The sequence below is a fragment of the Manduca sexta genome, chromosome 24, assembly GCF_014839805.1.
Source record: "Manduca sexta isolate Smith_Timp_Sample1 chromosome 24, JHU_Msex_v1.0, whole genome shotgun sequence".
Taxonomy (NCBI): Eukaryota; Metazoa; Arthropoda; class Insecta; order Lepidoptera; family Sphingidae; genus Manduca; species Manduca sexta.
The window spans coordinates 6441893-6462556 of NC_051138.1; the positions used below are offsets into that span (position 1 = coordinate 6441893).

Sequence of the window (20664 nt, forward strand, 5' to 3'; positions counted from 1 at the left end):
AAATTGTAGAAATATAATTGTTGGTAATAAGTATTATACTAATCAGTCAAGCAGTTACAATTCCTGCTAGTCGACAGCTCCCTATACTTGGATAAAGTAGATCAAATATTAGTCAGTGAACATAATATTATATTTTTAAGTCTTTAATCATTTAAATTATTTGTGTGAAAAATTTAAATAATTAATACATATTTTGTTTTAAATACTTCTTGAAAATTAAATGCACCAATTGAACGCACCATTTAATTGACGGATTAACCGAAATGTTTGCAAAGGAATATCATGACTCGTAAATATTTTAATGTTCAATATAATTAATTAAATACACCGAACAATTTATTGAATCTTATTTATATATATTTTAAGGTTGACCAAACCACATTCTATCGGGATCCCGTGTATTACAAATACGCTTTGCTACGTAGATAATCTAATAGGAGTAATAACTCTTTGTTCGTTTATTTCGAGATGAACCGGCTTGGAGCAAATAAAGTCTGGCCTGCCGACCGAGAGTAGACAAAGGAGCCGATCAAGTAAATAGCGGCGCACCGAACTTACCACATTCTTTCAAGTCATTGCATTTGGCTTGATTATAGAGATACATTAAAGGAATTCCGATATAGACTGCTCGTTTACAATGCTGTTCGTATAACATACTTTTACCGCGATGTAAGTTTACGCACTATTTTAAGAATTGATATAGCAATATAATTACTGGGCTTTATATAGGTAATTTACGTCAAGGAAGACTACACTATGAAATCGACAAATGCTGAAGCAAGCAGTGTTAGTAACCTAAATGTTTTGTTTGTGTACTAAAAATGCTTCTCAGCAATAAATTGACTGAGAGGGATTAGGCCTTAGTCTACCACGCTGACCCAGTGCGGATTGATAGACTTCACACATCCTCGAATGTTCCCTATAGAGAATTTTTCAGGTATGCAGGTTTCCTCACGATAGTAGAGGAGGCCCGTGCCCAACAGTAGGACAATATATAATACAGGGCTGATATATTATTATTATTTATTAATAAATTGACAGTATTTACGCGACACCTAAGTCTCACGCGGCACCGCTCATGTTACATCCGTTTTTAGGGGAAAAAGAAGTCTGTAGCACTTAGCAATAATATAACATTGGAAGAATTCAGAGAATCGAATCAGCAATATCAATGATTACCTCGTGTATACAAGATTCAAACATACGTTACCTAAATTTAATAGTGTAAATAACAAACAAATTTATCTTGGATGAACCCAACATAACCCACGCCAACCGCGAACACCGTGAGACTGGCAGGAAATGCTGAATCCAATAAACCTCAAGCCCAATACTAAGTGGTGAAAATAAAACCAAAACAGTTACACATCGGGATCACAAACACTCTCATCTCTCCACTACGTTGCGTCTTTCACACAAGATTAACGCTCAATTCTAAAGGTAAACGCCGTTTCAAAAGCTATAAATTTCCCGACGCGGCTCGTTTCGCCCACGAGAACGCACAAATTTATCGGAAATTAGTATCTACTACAAACTCAACCGGAATGAATAGACACGGTTGTGTTACCTCAGCAGAATGTATATTACCCAGTATTAGATGTATATGCAAAAAACTCCCTTAGTCCCGCGTTACGTAGGCACATTTTGACAAACCCTTCGGATCGTATATTTTATATTTGTCAACGGTGATAAATAATTCATTACATTTTCGCGAATGCAAACAATTGTTATAAGAAGCCTGTTTTAATTCGATGTCGTGTTACATACATCCTTTATTCTCGTTTATATGGTTCCGTACCTCAAAAGGAAAAAAGAAACCCTTATAGGATCACTTTGTTGTCTGTCCGTCCGTACGTCTGTCAAGACCCTTTTTCTCAGGAACGCGTTAAGGTATTAAGCTGAAACTTATATCAAATACTCAGGTCTATTGTCCCTTGGAGCTGTGAAAAAATCAAACTTCTAAGCCGATGCAATCAAAAGATACAGCCGTTTATGTCGCAAATTTTCGAAACTCGCAAGGGAATTAAAACCTACTGGGCACTTCCCGTGAACTTAGAATTTTGAAATTTGGTACGAAGCAACGTCTTATAGTACAGATAAAGGAAAAATTGCGGAAACCGTAAATTTTTACTTACATCATAAAATAAAAATATTTTTAATAATTTTTAAGTTACTACTACCCCTTTCCTCATGAACGCGTAGAGGCATTAAATTGAAATTCATATCAAATACTCAGGTCTATACTTAATACCTCTAAACTGTAATAAAATCAAACTTTATGCCAACGCAATCAAAAGAAATAGCAATTTAAGCCGCATATTTTCTAATTCGCAAGGGAATCGAAACCTAAAGGGTTACTTCCAGTCGACCTAGAATCTTGAAACTTGAAGCAAGAAGCAAGGGTTTACAGCACATATGAAGGAAAAATTCCGAAAACCTTAAATTTTTAGACCTATGTCATTAATTCATACTCCTCCAGCTGTTCATATTGTAATGTTTTGGATTTGATTTTGTAATAAAAATACCACAACTATGACTCGATCGTCGCGATGAGTGATTTTTTTCTTACTTACAGGTTTGTACGGAACCCTCGGTGCGCTAGTCCGACTAGTACTTGGCCGGTTTTGTTTATCTATAAGGAATTTACTGATTTAGAAAATAAAATAATTGTTCTGCGTAATGTATTTGATAACCTAGTTTATGCCTGCCTGAGGCTCTCTATCAGTCAAACTTTGGGTGATACAGAGATGAGACGATGTGGGTATACAAATAAAAAATGGGAGTAAAAGAGTTGTTTACATCTTTTAATATGTTCGTTCGTACAAATTCTACTATAACAGTGTTAGTAGACGAACAATGCCCCTTTATATGGGTAGGTCACTTATCACCGCCCATGACCACCCACAACTCTTGACAAATCATGGGTACGTTCCCAACCTTTAAGGAAAATAATAGGGCTCAGGGGTTTTGGCCTTACGGCAATCTTAACTACCACTTTACGCCGGTTTACGGGGGACAGTTGTAACTAAATTATAAACGGCCGATCCACGAAGACAAAGCAGCGGTTACCCGTGTTCAGAGCTTACTAATAAAAATATCATACTATATTTATACACCACCAAAATATCAGTTAGATAAAAAAGTTCGCGGAAATTCAGGCCTGTCACTATGTCGCCAAAAAACTCAAAAGCTATTTGAATATTCAAAGCTTTTAATAGAAATATCGTTTACAGCGCAATAAGGCTGTTTTCCACGTGACAGGTTACATGTAAACAACGACAAAATTCTATTTCGAATATTTCAAGCTTTTCAAAATCATCAGAGTTACGAAAAATATCGACAAAGGAAGCGACTGTGAAAGATCTGGTTTAATTTAAAGATCATAAACACGCTCATGCCCTTGATCCCCAATGGGAAACGCAGATTCGTAACAAATGCACCCACTTTCCACAGCATTTTTACTGTCCCATGGTGTGATAGAGAGCAAGCCTATCGCCATATCGGGCACAAACTCCAGACTCCGGGCTGATTGCGTAGAAAAACCCATTATCACTTTGTCCGAGTCTGAGATCGACCCGAAACCTCTGTTCTGCATTTGCACTGTAATGCAACTTCACCATCGAGGCAGTCTGCTATGAATTTGTGCCATTATATTGCGTTATGAAAACGGTAGAAAAAACTTGGCATCAATTGACCTACGTTTGACACACAATGGCTGACTCAGTAGGTGATTTAAGATAAATTTCAATAATACTGTTAGACTGATTGATAATTCTAAAAATATCGCAGAATAGTAATTACCATCAGTATGCGCTTATAGGAAATATTTCGAAAGATCCTTTGCGATGCCATCCCGCTACAAGATAGATAATATTCACTGCTTTGATACTTGAAATTTGAACTCAATAAATGACACCGATTATTCCAAAATAGCTCAGCAGCGGTGAAAAGCAGAAAATTGTCGATAACAAAAAAATATCTTGACTTTTAACTTCAAAATGTTTTATATATGAAGAATAGAAACGTACAAAGCAAAAGTCCACACAGTGTACCTAAAAACATTATACATGAATTATTAATGAGTTATATTGTGATGTAAGGGCCAAGACTCATGACGTCCGAGAAAGGTTTGCATGTCGCAATTATATTTTCACAAATAAACTTAAGGGGAATTAATGCTTTCCTTCAGTTTCCCTTCATTCTACTTAAGGCGCAGCTATATTTATTAGTTGTACTATTAGGAATAAAAAATATATATAATACATTCAGTGCCTAAATCAAAGCTCTCAGAGTTATTGAAATCTGGTAAAAAACAAGCATGAGTAAATTATGTGTACAAATAAAGCTTAAAACGTGACTACCTTTCATGTTGATTTTTCTTAGCGCGTGGTAGGAACCAATTAGCATTCTAATTCAAGAATATTTTATTTATAACTGTTTATAAGGGGGAACTTTGCACAACAAAAGGTTTAAAATGTTATTCTTCGTATTTAAATGTTTCATCAGTTTCTAGTAGATGCCTTGCATTTTTCTATTAATTAAATCGCGATTAACGTAAATACAATGTGTTTATATATTTATGAATATGAAGTTAGGGCGCTCCCTACTCATTTACTAATTAGTGATTAATAAATGGTAAAAAGGTTTCTAATCAAACGAAAAAATAGTTTCTTTAAAATTAAAAGCGATGTTAAAATTTACGAAAATATTGTAGGATGAATTAAAATAGAATACAAAAACATTTTGAATACGCAACAGAATATCGTAATATTATATGAAAAGCAATTTTATAACAATATAGAAATTAAAGGTTTAAAAAAAAGTTTAGTTGCGTCATAAACAGTGTTCTAGTGGTACGCTAAAATAGCGTTATAGAATAAACGAGTATACATTATACCTTCGTTTATAGCTGTCAAATTTATATAGGCAAGAAAGTGTGACAGAAAGACATATAAAGCATGCATGCGGCTAATTAATATAGAAAATGTCTACACTACTTACAGAAATGAAACACTTTTTTTAACGCACAGTCGGTTTATCTTTTTTCTTTTTACATATTTTTTGTGACCAGTCTGTTCTGTATATCAATAAATACCTAGAATTGCAATAACCGTCTAAAACGGCATAGCAGATGGCAGTCTGTTTGTTCAAAGGTAATAATTTCAAGAAATATACGCAAAAAAATATTTTATCTTGGAAAAAATGTGGGTCACACTCCGAGGAGGAAACCTTGATGAGCTGATAGCAAACCCTAGTATTTTATACATGCCTATTTAATAACCTATTATTGATTAAGGAATCTATACTTATATCTCAACATATCTAACTATATATAACTCAATGGTGACTGACTGACATACTGATCTATCAACGCACAGGCGAAACCACTGGACGGATCGGGCTGAAATTTGGCATGCAGGTAGATGTTATGACGTAAGCATCCACTAAGAAAGGATTTTGATTAATTCTACCCCCAAAAGGATAAATAGGGAATGAAACTTTGTCAATTTTAAATTGATTGGGCTAAGACTTTGCATGAATATAGCTACTATGACATAGGCATCCCTTAAGAAAGGATTTTCATAAATTCCACCCTTAAGGAGATAAAATAGGGGATGGATTTTCGACTGATTGAATTGAAATTAAAGATTGGGGCTACTATGATGAAGACGTTCGCTTAAATAGGAAATAAAATTAGTTTGAACTTATCAGTACCTGGAAAATATGTAGCAAGACTTTTATCATAAAGTGGACTTTTGTCCTGGAAAACTCCTTCACACGGGCGAAGCCGCGAGCAAAAGCTAGTTATATAATAAAGTCCCCTTTTTTGACTATCTGTATGTTATCGATTTTCCCAAAACATTCTAAACGATTTTTTATGAAATTTGGTATAATAGTTTAAGACCCAGGGCAGGTTATACTTTCTATCCCGGGAAAATATATAGGGGGACTTTTATCTCGGAAAACTATTTCACGTGGACGAAGCCGTGAGCAAAAGCTAGTAGTCAAAAATATGTATTGACTCAAAAACGGGTAGAGCATAGTGAAATTTTCAGACTAGTCCAGTAGATAATTCTATGAAGCTTGGTAGAGATTGGACTACCAGAATTAGTCATTAGTCATATGACTATAAATAATTACTGCTACCCATACGAAGGCGGGGCAGGTTACTATTTAATAATATTTAAGTGTTGATATTTTCAAAAGTTAGCGTTATTCATGTCCGACAGTATAGCCAGTAGAGATTTCCACAAACAAACGGCAGTAAGAAGAAAGAAATTACCGGAAAAGTTCTGTGTATAACGTTTCACTTGCGAGTTCTCGTTTTGAACCGAAATATCCCAACATTTATTTACAACAACGTTAACGTAGGAAAGGCAAATAATCTTAAGTGTAACATTTAAGAGAAGTGACGAAGAAGTTATTTAGTTTTCATTAATTCTAGTTTTGGATTATTGCTATTTTTTCATTAAGAAATTGTAATTCTAAAGCTACGATATTATAATAGAAAAGTTAAATGTCATCCTGTAGATTATTATTTTCTCTATGTGCGAATAATTAGCTTGGCGAGTTAAATCACACTGAATTAACCTGAAATTACTAATGGTATTGCACGATACAAAAAAAGAATAAAATAATTTATATTATGCATTAAAAGTAATATTTTTATATGACTACATTAATTGTATTACCTTTGGAAATATCATTTCAATTAAAAAATTACATTTTTACTGTAATGTTACTTCACTTCCATTTAGATTTTTATTAATATAAATTTAATAATACTAGATAATATGCATTTACGTAGAATTTTACGGCAGGCGCACTACAATAAACACATGCTTTATCATATCGCGCACGTTTCCTTGCTATTACACTCTACGTCTATTTTCAAAACTAATTCACAAAAGTCACTCATGACCCAAACCATATTTGCACACTAGAAGCGCAAGGTTTTTGTTCGAAACATTTCTGTGTTTTATCCTCAAACCAGAATATTGAAGACGCCTATGAACCGTGAAAACATACAAATGTCTAAAAATATATATTTTTAATTAAGTTCCTAAAAGCTCTATATTAAAATCCGAAAGAAATTATAAAGTACAAAAATATATATCTGACGGAAATCAAATGCCACTAGATATTAACTATCCATCACGACAATACTTTGAAAACAATTCAATTCGTGTCGTAAATACACTTAGAAAAATAAATTTCCGTCATACTATCGTTTATTTACGTAAAAGTTCTAAACAATTCCATCTACAAACTGAATATTTTTAAAGAACTCAGAATAAGTAGAGCAAACAATAAAGCACGCAATCTCAATAACAAACCTCGGATACGCAAACACAATCTAATAACAGCAAAATATTCGTACAAACAAAAGTAAAATTAGACTCAGCAGAAATGATGTTTGGGATACGAAACGTTAAAACGAAGCTCATATCGAAGTCGTAACAACGTTATGAGATACCGAATGGGGTGACAACCTTCGGAAACCGTCTTAAGGTGCCAATATGGTAGATATTCCATACCTACAATGTCTGTGTTATCGTCCGCTACGGGCGCCTACGAAACTGCTACGAATTGGCTACGAGCAATTCACGAATTTCTATATTCTCTTCGTAACCGAATTCACTCACGCAAAGAAACGTTCTACTATCGTTTAATAATTATCTTAGTTACTTTATTAAATTTCGTTACCACTCTACACGATATTTTTTGATATTTTAAACATACAATCTACGGAAATAATAATAAATTTAATTATTTTTATTATTTACGTTACAATCGAATTCTAAAATCAAAACAAAAGCCTTAAACTTGTTTCCTTTCCATGAAATGTAGTCATTGTCGATAAAAGGTACTAATTATATGATCGTAGAGTTAGAAGCGGAAACGGTAATGTGCACGTGATATCGCAATAATAAAAAAAATAACAATAATTCATTCTTAAATTATAAATCAGCCTGATTTTTTATATAAATTATAAATTATTATAAAAAAGTAATTGTGAACGTAATCAAAACTTATTGTTTAAAGCATGCAAACTAAGTTATTGCTCTATTATTAATAAATATTTTTATTTATAAATAATAAGGTGTATATACTATTTATTTACATAATTTTATATATATAATTTCGACGTTATGGAATAAAACACATCATGAACAATTGTAAATATATAAGAACATCCCCTCTTGTTTATACTGGTGTTTGTCTCTGATAACGAATGTGAACTAAACATCCAAAATACACAAAAAAGCAAGTATATTTGTAATGTGTAGCATTTATTTATTACCTTTTCGCGTACAATCCTTCCTTTGTTCACTCCATAATTAAATGTTAGCACTTATTTAATGTTCGCGTCTTTATAAATAACTTACAAGTTTACATTAGTTTAAGTGCTTAAAAGTTTATATTGATGAATGATAGTGGTAATTTTTTTCTGACGCCCGTCACTGTCAGTAAACATGTGGACACAGCGCAGCGCGAAAACTCGAACCGGCCAACTAATAAGTACAAAGGAGAGCGAGCGTGGTGTGCGCGGGAAGAGCCATGCCGACAGGCCCGGCCGCTCGCCGATTGCCGACTGACGTTGATACACACGACACATCTGCATTTAAGAAGCCGCTATCGTTATGCGACTAATCGATTGGTCCAAGCGAGTCGCACTGTTTTTCGTCTCGCTCCAGCATTCTTCTCGCTCCTTTCTTGCGCATGCGTCGTACCAAGTCATTCTCTTTTAAAAGTGACGAAAAGTAAATAAACTCACACGAACTGTTTTTCTGGAAAGAGAGCGTAAGATGCAATTGACCCCAAATAATGAATCCGCCCCGGTAAGCGCTCTGTCCAATAAAAAAATATATGTTAAGTATAAAAAATTGTGTTGTTTTTAAATAGCACTTTATTTGTAAGGAGAGCTTGTTTGCTTAGGTGGTGGCCAGGGAATACGAAACGTCACTTGTTGCGCGGCGACTTACTTACGGCGATGAAAAGCCACGCACGCTATAGCACGCCACTCTTTTCACTCTTGTATTTTGCTAGTAATTAATTTAAATGTATTAGACTTGCACCAACTTACTCATGCTGTTTGCACGTGCTACTTATTAAACACTCAGAGTTAATATGCAACGTCTTATATTAATTTACAACATACATAAAGAATATTTAATTTCTATAAATCCATTTTACATTCCATTTTCAAATTCTCTTTTCACTTGCAAAGCCTTCGCATTTTTTGAGTCAGTAGAGGTATTTTAAAACACGCTGTAATCATTATGTAGCTTGGATTACGATCGACTGCCTGCTGAACAACTGGAAATCGTGCTTTAAGACCCGCACAAAGAGTTGGCTGATCTGGGACTCGAACCCAGGACTTCTCGGTTCATAACCTACAAACTACTAGTTACAAGTTTGAGTATTTTATCGTATAACATTAGTAACTGCTCTTCCTGTTATTAAAATGTCAGTTAATCAAACCTTTGTTCTCTTTATAACTTCACAAACAGAACGCTGCTGTTAAGTTTGTATTATAAACATTGAAAGACCTAATGCATTCCATCAATTGCAATATTCATGATCGTCTTAAGGTATCATTACAGTGACAGTGTAGTCATTAGATTATCTTTCACCTTAGAATACTAATATTTTTCATAAAATAGATGCAAATACACAAACAAATATCTATTATTCAAAGCAAATCGTTAATATTTGTCATGATAAGCTAAAAACAGTTAGCTTGTTAACAAAGGAGTAAATGTATCCTGGCTTCGAATATCTTAAAGTGTATGTAATGATTTTAGGAAATCTATTTTCCACCATATCTGCGTAATTTGCTTGACGACCCCAAAGACTTTGTACACAATGATTTCGTCTATTTACCACATTCCAAGACGGGGCTTGAAATGAGAAATAATCACGATGATACCGTTCGTTCATGAATATATTGGAAAGTACAAAATCGTTTCTCTTTAAAAAATATATCTACAGCTTAAAAAATATGTGAAAACGAATATCATTACAACAACGTATTTTTTTAAGCGAATTTCCAAACCTCTCTTATATGCTTATTTACAAACTAGCTTCCGCCCGCAGCTTCGCCCGCGTGGATTTCGGACTTCAAAAATGGAACCGGTCGCGAACGTTCGAGAATGTTCGTTTTACGAAGCTACTCGCTAGGTGATTCGCTAGCCTCTAGGTGCCAAGCAAGCCGCCTGCCTGTGCGTTCGCGACCTTATATATATACAAAAATAATCCTTATAGCATGATTCAGTATTCACGCGTGATGGCTTATTATTAGCGTATCTCATGTATAACATGCCTGCCTCGGTGGCGTAGTTGTACTGCATGCGCGGTACGGCAGTGCTCTGAGGTCCTGGGTTCGAATCCCGGGTCGGGCAAAGTGATATTTGGGTTTTTCTGCTCAATATCAGCCCGGAGTCTGGAATTTGTGCCCGATATGGCGATAGGTTCGCCCCCTATCACATCCTGGGACGGAACACACTTGGCGAAAAGTGGGTGCCCTGGTTGCACCTCTGCATACCCCTTCGGGGATAAATGCGTGATGGTGTGTGTGTATGTATAACATTGGTCTTTCTATACCGATTTCTATGATTCTTTTTTATGGAATATTTATTAATGTTAACTTTTTTAATAAGGCATTACTGAGAGTGTTATAAACGTAAGAGTAGACAAATATAATGAGAAAGCTTCGAACTGCTAAGCTATCGGGAGTTACACGTGTTATTGTGAGTCAACCATAAAAGATAGACATATGCTGTCGTGGGATATTTTTTACATAATTTTAAGGAGAACATTTCCGTCATACATGATTTCTGTGTAGCTTTAACCATTAAGGTTGCACACGCGACGGAACCTTAAAAAATGGAGTAACTTCTCCCGTTTTCCCAACATTTCCCTTCAGTGCTCTGCTCCTGTTAATTGTAGCGTGATGAAAAGTATACTATAACCAGCACAGGAGTATGACAAATAATTGTACCAAGTTTCGATAAAATCCGTCGAGTAGTTTTTGTTTCTATAACGGTTATACAGACAGACAGACAGACAAAAAATTTACTTATTGCATTTTTGGCATCAGTATCGATCCCTAATCACCCCCTGATAGTTATTTTGGAAATATATTTCATGTACAGAATTGACCTCTCTACAAATGTATTATAAGTATAGATAACTCTCTTCAGTTTCCACTTAGGTTATAGTTAAACCAAGATTTAGGACTGTATTACATTCGAAAATGCAAACAAAGGTCTGAGACGAATCTTATTTAAATCCTGTGTAATATCCTATTTAAATGTACTGTGACCACTGTGAGGTCACAGTACTACTGTTTCCAGTGAACTGACGTGGAATGGCAACTTTCATGTTTGTTGTCAGTGTGATTATCAGACATAACAAGTAGATCACCACTCCGAATTGCAACTCAAAATCCTCGTTTTATAGATCAGGATTTACCTGACCTGAATTTACTCTCTGGTTCCACATTAGAGGATCTTAAGAAGATATTAACAGTATTGAACTATTTAACAGTAGCAAAGTGTCCATATGACCCGATTCCTGCCGGCTTCCCTTTCATAATTTATGTTAAATCTAATTATCATTTGAGCAATTTGCAGCCCGCATTTATGCATATTCATAAATCATGCATCTGAGTGCACTGTGTCTTTGCTTGACACAGAAAAGATTGTCATGGGTGATGTTCAGTGTATCAGTCAGTTAAACCACCAGTCTACCAATATGAGTAACACTAAAGAAGAGACCCATTGTGCGGGATTTTCTACGGTGGTATTTTCAGATAACATAGGGAAAGGTTTTGGTACATTGCTAAGTAACAGTCTCGAGCACTCTGTTACTAATAACTGCCTGTCAGGAATGCACTATAAGGATATTGTTAAATGTTTAATAAGTAAAAAATATAGTTCTCAGTCTTGTATTGCTCTTTTAGTGGGCAATAGTGAGAACTTATGTAAAAGGGATATTACAGAAAGCATTGCCTCTATGACCAAATTAAATTGTAAAAAGTAATATTATGTGCATTTCCCTTTCTGGCAAATGTACCAGACAGGTTAAATAAGCACATTCACATGTTAAACAATCATATGCAATTTTTAGTAAGTCACTATAGTGATAAACTGTTATTTTTGACATAAATAAATTTACAGACAATTGTAGATTTTCATTGACTAGAGATACTATGTATCTGTCAAAATTAGTTAAAGTTAAGATTGCTACATTGTTAGCATTTAATATTAACTCAGTCATAAGTACTATGACGAAGTCCTCCATTACTACATGTTTTAGTAGTATTACTAATATAAGTGTAGTAAATAATTTAAACAATTAGTTATGACAACAGAGAAAAGTGACTTAATATTAACTCATCAAAATATAAATCGTTTCTCTGGCAAAATACTTGACATAGAATTATTAGCAGAAAAATATAATATTGATATTTTATGTTTTACGGAGACATGGTTAAAAGCAGATAAAATGGCATTTAGTGTTAGTGGCTACAGAGTCGCCAGCTCGTTCTTTAGGATATCAGCAGAAGGTGGAGGCACCATGATCCTCATCAAGGATGGTGTCTCTCACAAGGATAGGCAGGATATTGTAAAACTTTCTGTAGAACGAGTGTGTGAGGTCGCGTGTGCAGAGACCAGTGGTTATATTATATTGTGTGTATATAGGCCTCCTTCATCAAATATATTGGCAATTATTTCTAAAATGGAGGATATTCTTAAAAAACTTAAAATGAATAATAGCATTTTAGTCTGTGGGGACTTTAATATAGATTTGCTAGTGGATTCCACAGATAAAAGACTTTTTTTGAATTTACTTCAATCATTTAATCTAAACTGTCAATTTCTCGAGCCGACTAGATTAACTACAACTTCCTACCTGTATTGATAATGTTATTTCAAATTTTAAAATTAACTCTAAAGAATTATTAGCTGGCGTTCGCTCAGACCACACATGTCAAATGGTCAAACTGAATTGTGAAAGCAATAGAAGTAAGAACATAGTACAATTTAGACCCCTAACCCAATATAATCTACAGAAATTTAGTGCTAGGCTTAATTTGGTGTTGCCTATGCTGACTTGCGGTTCAGACAACCCAAATAATATGTTTAAAACATTATTAAATGGTATTACAAACATATTTAATAAAACATGTAGTGTAAAATCAGTGCCACTAAAAAATAAAATATCATTCAGTGCTTGGGCAACAAACGGTATTAGACGTAGTAGAGATGTTCTCTATGAATTATATGACAGAAGGTCCTTTACACCCAATGTCGAATTTAATAATTATGTGAGAACATACTCTCATGTTTTTAAACGTGTATGTAGGTATGCTAAAGCTGCCTATATCAGTAGTCATATTAAAAACTCAGATAATAGAATTAAAACTACTTGGAAAATTATTAATACTGAAACTGGCAAAAATAAAACTAATGACAAGATTTTATTGAACATTAATGACGAGCTAGTTTCAGATAAATATAGAATAGCTAATTACTTTGAACATTTTTTACTAACATACCTTTTGAAACGACAAAATGTCTGCCATCCTCACCAGGGGCAGCTGAGTCGTTCTTAAAACAAAATGTTGATCTGTCGATTCCAAATTTCGAATTTGAGTTTGTCACGCACTCTGATATAATAAAAGTATTTAAGAGCTTAAACATAAAAAGCACTGAAGACCTATGGGGTTTATCTGTTAAAGCGTTGCAGTCAGTAATAGACAACATTGCCCCAATTCTTGCGGAAATCTTTAACTGCTGCGTCAGAGACGGCATATTTCCTGATCTTATGAAGGTTAGTAAAGTAGTACCAATTTTTAAAGCAGGTTGTTCTAACACCCCTCTAATTTCAGACCTATTTCTATTTTACCAGCCTTAAGTAAGGTATTTGAAAAACTAATGCTTAACCAAATGCTGGTGTTTTTTAATAAAAATGGGATCTTACATAATAGACAATTCGGCTTTACAAAAGGCAGATCCACGCAAGATGCTGGACGTGCTTTAGTCAAAGCTGTGTTAGATGCTTGGGAGGGATCCCAGGATGCACTGGGGGTCTTTTGTGATCTTTCCAAGGCATTCGATTGCGTCGATCACAAAACCCTCATTTTAAAGCTTCATTATTATGGTATTAGAGGAATTGGACTTAAACTAATATCTTCATATTTATCAGGTCGAAATCAAAAGTATTTATCGACAACGTCTCCTCTGCCGGGTCCGCAGTTAGAATTGGGGTTCCCCAGGGTTCCATATTGGGTCCATTCCTATTCTTAGTTTACATAAATGACCTGCCTTACATGGTTGATAATATGGCAGATGTAGTATTGTTCGCTGACGACACTTCGATTATTTTTAAGTTAAATAGAAGGGATGAGAATCTCGGTGAGCCACATAAAGTACTTAGTTTGATTTCTGACTGGTTCTCTTCTAATAATTTACTTTTAAATGCCGCAAAAACGAAATGTGTCAGATTTTCGTTACTGAATAAAAAAAAAGAACTAAATATTGATTTAGATGGGGATAAATTAGAATTAGTTCCCTCAACGGTCTTCCTCGGGGTTTCAATCGATAGTAAATTGCAATGGGGCCCCCATATTCAAAAAAAAATTCTAGTAAACTGAGCTCTGCCGTGTTTGCTATTAGGAAGATTAGACAATTAACTGACGTGGCTACGGCAAGGCTAGTGTATTTTGCATACTTCCACAGCATTATGTCCTATTGTATTCTTCTGTGGGGCTCTGCTGCAGATCTGCAGACCATTTTTATCTTGCAGAAACGAGCGATTAGAGCTATTTACAACCTTCGCTCTCATGATTCCCTTAGGCAAATGTTTAAGGAGGTGAATATACTGACTTTGCCGGCCGAATATATTTTTCAGAATATAATGTACGTACGTAAAAACCTTAGTACTTTTATTAAAAACAGTGACTTGCATAGTCTAAATACCAGAAATAAAAATAAATTGGTTGTCCCTAATCATAGGCTCTGTAAAACCAATAAATCTTTCTTAGTTAATAGCATTAAGTTCTATAATAAACTTCCCTTCGAAATTACCAATTTGACCGAACAAAAATTCAAGTGTTATGTTAAGCGTGAATTAATGTGTAAAGGATACTATACTGTATCTGATTACCTTAATGATAAGACGGTTTGGAAAGTTTGTCCTGCACACAATGACCCACCATGTTAGCACACATTAGTAATTAATTAACTGCCTAAAATGTCTTTGTTACATGTCTCACATGCTTTTTTTTTTATAATAATGACATTTCTATAGTTCTAATTTGACATAATCATATCATATCTTAATGAAATGTAATTTTTGAAAGACGACCACCCGATCATGTTGTGTTTGCCTGTTCAATATCACTATTTTTTTTTTCTTTTCTCATGATTGAAAACTATGATTGTAAATGTAGGCGAATGCACGCTGTACGCCGTTATTTAAGTATGAATCTATGTTCTCTTTTATTTGCTATCGCTAATTTTATTTTATGCCGCTCCAGGTTTAGTCGATTGGATTTCATCTTATCCCATGTTAACGGTGATGTGCGTGCATTAGCTTATATAACTATTGTGACTATGTACAAGAAAGACTTGGAAAAAATACAAAAGAAGTACTGAACACTTGATGACAAAAAGAAAGCCCGGAGTTTCTTTCTGCCTTTCTTCTTCGGGTAGTCATCACTTAGGTAGCTAGTGAAAGGCTGGTAGGTTAGCTAGGTTAGGGCTCATGTCCTCGCCGGTGAGGATCGCGACGCGTTACCCTTCTATTTCCCCTACTTGCCAGCCCGAGCTGGTTACTTCGGTTTGTACCTAGTCTTTTGTATAAACTTTATCCCTAATTTAAAATCTCCATAGTTATATAAGTGATTTTAATAGTTGTTTAGAAATAATAATTATTCTTATTCTTTGTTTTGACGTATCATAAGTGCAACTTTGTTCGCCTACGTGATAAATAAAGTATTTTATTTTATTATTTTTATTTTATTATTAGAACCTATAAGTTGTGACGAATTTCCTTTCGGAAAATTTCATCCTTCGCCACTGCTGTTTAATAAACAAAACTTGATCTGACATTTATTCATTTGTTGTCAGCTGAGTGGGCGCTGTTTAATAAACAAAATTCTGTTAAAATCCGTCTTATACCTACTTACTGTGACTTGAGTTATCATTTGAGATGATATAGAAATCTGTTTATTTAAAGGGGACGGCCTTGAAATGCTGACTTTTATTTGACAGCGTCTCAATTCATATCACACGTCAGAACAAAACTGAGTTACATGCGTTAATAAAGCCAACGCATTGCATGCCTTAGTAACAATTTTAATTAAAATATTATCATATTCTATATCGAATATTTTTTTCCTAAATACCCAAATATCATTGGTTCGTTTATTTTCGGCGTAGCCTCCTATTAAGATTGTATTGATTTGCAAATCGCCTTTAATCATATGCGTTTTCAACTCTTAAACCTCTCCGGCATAGCAGCCTTGCGTGATTTTCGCTCTCGCAATGTTACGTAGGATTAAAAAAACTAAAATCCGTCAGTACATTGTTCGTTCGTTTTATTATTCCTTTTGTTCGGAATTTTATATTTCCATGTATAATTTTCTTCTTTCGTTTTATAAAATGTTACAAAGTAGGCTGTCAGTCCAAACATTTTCATATAAAATATGAAAACAACAGTTTATTCCTGTTTTGAGGTTGGAAATCAATTAACCACCCCATGTTGTGTGGGTGTATGAAACAGTGACTACCGTCTCATGTAATTATATATATATATTCAATTAATAGCACAGTAATTACATTTAGTAACACACGCACGTCTCAATACTTGTATTACAATATACAAGTATTAGCCCGAAGATTAATTACAACTTTCCTCGATATGACGAAAGTCATACCGCCTTTCGCATCATGGCACGGAACACACCGAAATTATGAAAAATGGAAACGCCTAAGCTAAAAATATTTTTATATATTTATTATTCGATAGCAAATTAACATATCAAAAAACCCCGTTTCTACTATCAGGAGTTTATTCATATTCCTTTAGAACCAAAGAAAAAAGTATGTTCTCCAAATGTAGAAATGTCGCAAAATTTTTACGTTTTTTATATTCATTAAAGAAAATTTTCACCCTTACTGGTCATGTGTTGTCACTAGATCAATTGATAATTAATGCTAAGCTATTCAAGAAATCGTTTTTTTATATAAATCTGCTAGGCTAACATTAATCTTATGAAATTTGCACCGAAAACCTAAACGACATTTTTAATTATTACCATTAAAATATCCGCACACAACTCAGACTGTATTTAAACTGGGAATACGTTCACCATGATAAATTTCTTACTATTGCCAACTTGTTTTCCGTATCAGAAATCTTAAACACGACACAATAAATACGGAATTAATAATTTGAAGCATCCGTGTGTCCCGCAGAGCAGTCTATAGGTACATACATACTTCGGCAGGCGAGCTCTTAACATTTAGCCGGGAGTCGTATCAAACGACGCGGAAATTCCCACTTACTCACTGATTGCCACACTAGGAGGGTTAATGTCATTGTTGATTTGGAATGGCGAATGTGCTCACTACTGCGGCAATTTTGCTTTATGATCAAATAAAAAATAAGAAATGAAGTGCCAATTAGGTTATGAATCGAAGTTTGAGTTCATTTTATACGTGCCGTACATTGTTGAGTGTTTTAGAGCTTGTTTGCTTTTGAATTGCATAAACAGAAGAATTCATGTTATAATGCACAATAAACAGGTAACCAGGAGAATGAATTTATACATATACTATTACAGATGTTTTTAATATCACAAGAGTTGACCTAGTAAGTGAGCTTCATTGATTTTTTGTTTAATGCTTAACTGTTTTGTAACTTTATTAAAATAGTATGACTTTAAATAAAGTATATGTAATAAATAAACTGTAATTATACAATCATGTGTTCGGTTGACATACGAATTTGCACCCGGAACAAATGTAAATTATTGAATTTAGAAATAATATCAGGAAGTTGCGGTTGTTTGTACCTCTAAAATATCATCCCGCCAGTACGACGGAGTTACTGCCCCGGCCTATCCATGCTATAGACATACTTATCTACGGCATGACACTTTGAACCTAAACCGCGATATTGTTAAGTATAATAAAATAAAAATATTGAGAAAAAAATAAATAGTGACACACGTTACATTTAATGTCCTAGAAGACTTACAAGATATTTTCTCAACAATATTTATCCGTGTGCATTGATGATACTTAGCTTCAAACACCCACGTAATCTTGTCTCAGATATCGAACTGGATAGGAATTTGTCTAAAAACATTGTGGAATCTAATAAAATGATTCCGTAATTTTTTCAAAACGTACGAAAGAATATAAACAAAAACAACGCTCGATCATTTTATAGTAGTACAATCAACAAGCTGAATTAACAGCAGGGGAGGACCAACAAGTCACTGACCGTTAGATTAAGAAACGTCTCCGACACCGGAATACGTGATAATATATGGTCTCCTGATATACATTCATATAAAACTCATTATTATACTTCTTCGAGTTTCTCCGACACACTTAAAGACACGCGACACGCAAGTTACTCTGAAAACTAATATTATAATCGATTACTCAGCACATCCCGTGCGTAAACTTGGTCATTAACCGTGGTGTAAACAGTAAACAATAAAGGCATCGAGGCAAGACGAGCTACCGCAAACGATTGTTTACAATGCGCCGTAAACTAAACACTACTTAAGCTGACAGTTCGTTGTCATCCAGATGCTTTAACTTGATTAATAGACGATTTGGAAGCAGCCTGATTAATACAGAAATACCAGATAGGGACTCGTGTAGAGCGGGGGCGAGGCCCGCCATTGCAAACTCATCCTTTGGAAATAACTAAACGCTTTGTCATAGCGTTTAGCAATATATTGTTTTATTAATTCATAGAATTCGATCATAAATAATATAATTTTATTTTTCAGGAGTTTTTAGTAATCGCGTACCCGTGACATGCAATGCTTTGTAAATCAAAGTCTGGATGATGTTGCTATGGGCTTTCGTGTAGCGAACCATCAGACGAGCGGCCTGCTCGTCTCATCTTTTAATTGTATAAAGATGCATGAAGAAAAACAAGTACAAAAGGCAGTGACGACCTAGACATATTTGATACCCATAAATAGATTATATTTTAAATTACGATCAAATATAGAATTGCACGTGGAGATATATATGAGGTGCATACTTACAATTACTATTAATTACTAAAAGCCATAATAATAACATTCATAAATTTTAACGATAAATCTAAGGAATTATTCCCAAACTAGAGAATTACTTACCTATATTCCTTAACTAATCGCTTAACTTTCTTAAAAATAGAATCTTCAGTTGCTTAAAACTTTTATAAAAAAAAAACATTTATATTTATTGCTAAGTTAGATTGGTTTATTTATAGTTACTTATTTCATCAATATTTAAAAGCAAAAATATTTCTCGTAATACGTAAGCTCTTTAATATAATATTTGGAATATATAATTTAATATTTGGAAATTTCCTTAAAGGATAAAGGGCTTGGAGGTACGAATAATGAAACAATTCTATTCCCATCTATTCTCAAAATAAATTATAATAAGATTTAAACGGACGAAGCAGCATGAAAATCGTTTTATAAATTTCTAAATATTTTTACTTCTTATATATTTAAAATTTCACAAACCTAATGCATCGATATTTTCAAAATGTTAAAAAAGAACGTAGTCCTACGCAAGCAACATAATATAAAGATGCTACGTATTATAATAACAAAATAATATTTTATGTATTTCAGCTTTCAATTTGTTTCATTTAGACCCCCTCAGCATTCAAAACTGATTACGCACTGAAAATAATAAACGCCTATCCATTCAAATCCTGTTACATCTTAATCACGCTCAAACAAAGCGTTTCAGCGGTATATGATTGATTCCAATACTGCCGACGTAATAACGTATGACGCCGTAACTGTAGCATTGGCAATTTATGCTCCCCTGATACCTTTATTTGAAACTCACCTCCGTATTATGTTAGTATGCCTAAGGTTATACGGCATTTCGCAACTTCTACAAAAAAAACTCCCAGAAATTCTTTTTAGTTCTACGAAACCTTTGTACACGGATCAAGGAATATTTTTAAGCACATTTTGGCCATTTTAAGATACATTATTAAGCACAAAACGTGTGAAAAATAGTATCAATGCAACACATATAAAAACACAGTCAATTTATATTAAAATAATAAGCAGGAACAATGAACAGCAGAACAACATTGTATAGAGAAGGCACTAATGAAATGTAGCGGACGCGCGCGGGCTCAATTTACCGAAACAAACGCACCAACTCCCATCCGAGTTCTGACTTCCAGCGGGATATCAATACTGCAAATAAAAATATGTTTGTCGCCGCCCGCCACTCCCTATTCAACGTCAAAAGGTACGAGTTTTTACGTTTCTAAGGTACGAGTCAATATTATCACGTCTATAATTAGTCGTATATTTTTGTAGACGCAACGGATATTGGAGAAAGATACAAGTTATATAAATAATAATATCAGCCCTGTATTATA

The 20664-nt window shown here is 34.2% G+C and overlaps 1 protein-coding gene across 1 annotated transcript in view; it reads right to left on the reverse strand.

Annotated features, from left to right (window-relative positions):
* LOC115440447 (protein O-mannosyl-transferase TMTC2) overlaps window positions 1-8582 on the reverse strand; it is a 127997-nt gene extending 119415 nt beyond the window's left edge. Inside the window, exon 1 of the mRNA XM_030164748.2 lies at window positions 8306-8582. The gene's annotated coding sequence lies outside the window, so the exon portion shown is untranslated. The remainder of the gene's footprint in view (window positions 1-8305) is intronic.
* Between the last annotated feature and the right edge of the window lie 12082 nt (window positions 8583-20664).